General features: G+C 34.4%; 1 pseudogene; it reads left to right on the forward strand.

Annotated features, from left to right (window-relative positions):
* Nucleotides 1-1,580: 1,580 nt before the first annotated feature.
* LOC115887678 lies at nt 1,581-4,450 on the forward strand (annotated as a pseudogene).
* The last annotated feature ends 691 nt before the right edge of the window (nt 4,451-5,141 follow it).

The following is a 5,141-nucleotide window of genomic DNA, read 5'->3' on the forward strand; positions in this document are numbered from 1 at the left end:
CATTATCTCTACTCATTTTATCTTTCCATTTATTTATTTTGACGCTCTCATATGCATCTAATTGCCAGTAATTTGAGACTTCTTTGGTTAATTTTAAATTATTAATATCTATACAATGAACTTTATCAAAAATATGTAGAGCAACACAAGATTTGTCTGGTCTACCATATTATATCTGAACCATATGTTATGAGCTCCTAAGTTTGTCCAATTTATTTTTGATTACAATCTTTACACGAAATTTCAAAATACCCGGCCTGTTTAGTAAAGATGTTTTAACTTTAGGATTACTTAATAGTTGTTGTAATTTATTATTAGCGCTATTTTATAATTGACATTCTTGAAAATTCTTTTTAAATCACGGGGTAACTTTCTATCAAACGGTATTGAAATATAGTTTGATGTATCTTTCTCCACTTGAAAAGTCGAATTCGAAAGAAATAGAAGGTATAAGCGTGCGATTTTAATCTCTTGTGATTTTAAATATCTCTGTTGACGTTCGACATAATTCTTCTGTATATGACCCACCACTCTTCTTTTTTACTTTCTGCAATTAACTCATGTTGCCTTAATCTGACGCTGTCGAGTTTTTCTAATGATATTTTTTTACTACTTTCATCTGCTGCTCTATACGTACAATCCTGGGGGGCCCTACACGCAACGACTTGATCTGCATGCCAAATCGAGCGGGTTGCTCTCAGGGGTTGGGTAAAGCTGGTGTGTGGCCAAAGGAAATATATATTATATTTCAGAAATCTGCGTAAGGCTTAGCCCGATCCGGTCGTGTTAAGCCACACCCAAAATTCCAAACACACGTGCTTTGATTAAGGTTTGCAGAGCTTCAGCATTTGCGATAAAATAGCGAGCAATTTATTACAAAACCATATAAATTATATATCACTGTATTCACAAAACTTCAATCTATTTCCGTATTGTAACGGAATTTTAAAGTATGTCTTTATTTTCGAGAAAATTTAGTCCAAACATAAGGAATATTTTGTTGATGCATTACAACCTTTAAAATCTTAAAAATAAAGTAGTTGTCTTAAAATGTACTACAATACGGATATAGTATAATCATGGTATAATCCTTTATCTTTAATTTCCTTCTTCATTTGTGTAAAAATACCTAGCCAGTTTTACATAAAACGTTAAATGCCGAACGCTTATTTTGCTACTTTTTCGGACTAGTGAAATGGACTCTTAAGACCATATCGATAGTGATCTTTTTACACTACACGTTCAGATTTTATAACAAATAATTTCATTGGTCGGTATAGTAGAGTTCCCGCCAAACCTGTGGTCTGTGCAGTTAAAAATATTCAGCATGTTGAAAGATCGCAAATCTCAACTCTTCGATGACATCTCTATCGAAGTCGCCACTACAGGTTGATATTTGGACTGAATCGAAGGATTCTGCAGTTCAAATCTCTCAAATATCGTTCCGTGTAGAGTCCTTTTAAGACTCCCCTACTACCTATTTCTATACAGATTATACATACAGTCTGCATAAGCAATGACATCTTGACTTTTTTTTCTATTTAAATGTTTACACATTGTATATCCTTTTATTTTTTTAGGAAACAAATAAAATGCATTTGACAGTTGACGAGAAGATAATCATGTGGCCTGGCAGGAAAAACGTAAAGCCTGAGGGTTTCATGATTCCCACCCACCTGAAAGTGCTAACGATCGAGGAAAAACCGTTTGTTTACGTGAGGAAATTGGAAGGTTTAGGCACGTGCGGCGAGGAGGAGATACCCTGTCCCCATTTTAATGAGACACACGACAGTAAGTCGATATTGCTTAATTTAGAAACATATAATAATGACGCCATAGAATACTCATACGCCATAACTTTATATGTATAGGGTGATTCATGTCGATGCAAGTTAAACGTTTATGGAGAACAGGTGACAGGATTTTTTTTTTGAAAATTTGGGTTTTTATATACCGTGTGCGTCTCAAAAGTGGCTGACCCCTATAACTTTTTTATTTTTTCAGAAAAAATAATGAGATTTGATATGTTAGTATATGATATAAATTAGGATTGATTGACATATTCAATTGTTTTCGGTCACTTCCGGTTTTACCGGAAATTACTACAACTTTTGATTTTTAAATGTCACCATTGGTATTCTTTTACTTTATTTGATAGAAAATGACACTTTTATCTCCGAAACTATTGAAGTTAGATATAGGTTAGTATAATAGAAAAACTATGAGATATGAAAGTAGTTTCCAACAATCTAATATACTGGGGTGTTCCATTTAAAAAATAACAAAGATGCTACCACTTTTAGTATGAAACGAGAACACTGTAAACGTAAAGCTGAAAATAATTTAGAGGATGAAGCGGATGCCTTTATGCAAACTCCAAACTTTAGAAAAATACCGGTTCTCTACAAACGTCTGACCACCATGGTTGTGAATCACCCTGTATTATTTTGACTCTACTTTATTTAGTTACAGCTAAGTACTGTTGCAAAAGGCTACTGTATGGACTCTAAAGGAACTTTCCAGAAAGATCACTTTACTCACAGTCTAGCCTTATCGCCTGACGGTCAATTCGGCAACCTCATTAAAAACACGTCGGGCAGTGGCAAGAAAGTGTCGGACAGGTCTGATTGGAGAACTGGTCAGCGAAAGGGCTGACATGATAGTTGCTCCGTTGACCATCAACCCAGAAAGGGCCGAATTTATCGAGTTTAGCAAACCGTTCAAATACCAAGGCATTACTATATTAGAAAAGAAGGTATAGAAAAATCAATAGAAGTTGACATGCACGTCATCAAAATATTTGACAAATACATGTCGCAATGTTGCCAGGGCTACTTTTTTACTTTGACTTTTGACAATTTTCAAATAAAATTCGTAATTTCGTCACCGATTTTTCTCTTCAGTTTTAGACACAATATATACAGTCACCGGCACGAACAACAGACACCTTAAAATTTTGATTTAATTTTAAAGTTTAATATACCGGGTGCGTCTCAAAAGTAGCTTACCGCCTATAACTTTTTTATTTTTTCAAATAAAAAAACGAGATTTAATAATAATTTTTATTTATTAGAAATTTACTCTGGCAATACTTTTGACCTCATTGAGATATGCACGTCCTTTATTGACCTTCTATATGGTGTAACCACCAAAAAATATTTTTTTTATCAAAATATGATTTTTTGGGCCATCCAGGTCCCTCAACTTTGGTATCATTTTTGCAAACTGTTTAGCAAATTACATTATGGATTCTTGTAATGGTCTCCCGTACATGTAGTAGCACTAGTCCTTGTTCTTGACAGGTTCTCACCTTTGAAGGTTTAAACTGGCTAACACCGATGGTACTGAAGAAGATGCTTTGAACCTTTCCAGTGCCATTTGGTTTGCTTGGGGTGTACTTCTGAACAGCGGAATTGGTGAAGGTACTGCTCATTAATATATAAGTAAAAATGATTTTCAAATGATGTATATGGCGATCCTCTCCTGATCTGTAGGTTAGCATAAATCATTCCTCTAAAATTAAAATGGATTTTAGGAACTCCTAGAAGTTTCTCAGCAAGAGTCCTAGGAATGGTGTGGGCTGGTTTTGCCATGATCATCGTAGCCTCCTACACTGCCAACTTGGCGGCCTTCCTAGTGTTGGAAAGACCCAAAACGAAACTGACTGGTATCAATGATGCTAGAGTATGTAAAAAAATCATTTTTTTTTCCTTTAAATTAAATTGATTATGAATAATATTGTTTCATTTTTAGCTTAGAAACACCATGGAGAATCTGACTTGCGCCACAGTTAAAGGATCCGCTGTTGATATGTATTTTAGAAGACAAGTTGAATTGTCCAATATGTATCGTACTATGGAAGCTAATAATTATGATACAGCTGAAAAAGCTATTGCTGATGTCAAGGATGGGTAATAATTGTTTATTTTTTTAAACGTCACAAAAGTAATAATTTTTGCGACGTGATTGACATTATAAAAAAAATCATTTTTTGAAGCATAGGCATAAAAGTAAAGCACTTTTACGAATTAAGCCATGCCTAAGCACAAAAGTACGAAAATATATTATTAAACTGACACAAAGTGTCAAATTCAACGAGTGTAACCATAGTTTCTCGATTTACAATTACTTACAAGGTACTAGGTACTTTTAAATATTTTTATATTATGTGCAACGTTTGAAAAAATATATTTACAACCTTTAAAAAATATAATGATCTATTTAGAGTTACTAAAACACTATACCTATTTTTAAGTAGGATTTTTATACTTTTACAGAAATCTTATGGCATTTATATGGGACAGTTCACGGTTAGAATTTGAAGCTGCCCAAGATTGTGAATTGGTCACAGCTGGAGAATTATTTGGTAGATCTGGATATGGTATAGGGCTACAGAAAGGATCACCATGGGCTGATGACGTCACATTAGCGATTTTAGATTTTCACGAAGGTATATACAGATTGTTACAGACGGTTACTTATTGGGGAACAGAATGGCAACACTGCCTACATTCCAAATGAGTACCACAGAACAGACAAATTTGTATCTGTTCTGTGTGAGTCTTTGAATGTGTGAGTACTAAGCTAAGCTGCCGACTCGTCCCGTCGCGTCGCGTTGTCTCTCGACGAGCGGGCCGAGGTTGCCGTATTTCAACCATAAAGCTCTTGCCGCTAAGTAATAAACAAATTAACAACCTGTATAGAAAAATCAATATAAGTTGGCGTGCGAGTCATTTGAATTAAATATCTGACAAATGCATGTTGCGATGTTGCCACGGATACCTCACTCATACCTCATAGACGGCCGGTATAATTAAATTAATTTTCCTTCCAAAAAAAAATCCTTTATGGGTATTTCGCCACTGCACTGCATGAAAATCTACAAAATAAAATAATTATTTTTTGTAAACACTTCTGCGTTAAACCTAAACGGACGCTGCTTGTCAGAAGTTTTGTTTACAGTAATACAAATTTGCCTAAGAAAGAAAAAAAAATGCTTAACGGTTCGGAAAGTTATCTCTTTCCGTCGTCGGAAGCAAAAAAATACAAAAAATTTAAATTCTTATAAATCAATAATAATTTTTAACAGAACGTCAACGGTTTCTTGTAGACGTATCTGTTTAAAAAAAAAGTAAAGTGTT

This window comes from Sitophilus oryzae, unplaced genomic scaffold (genome assembly GCF_002938485.1).
Source record: "Sitophilus oryzae breed Bouriz unplaced genomic scaffold, Soryzae_2.0 scaffold_600_pilon_pilon, whole genome shotgun sequence".
NCBI lineage: Eukaryota > Metazoa > Arthropoda > Insecta > Coleoptera > Curculionidae > Sitophilus > Sitophilus oryzae.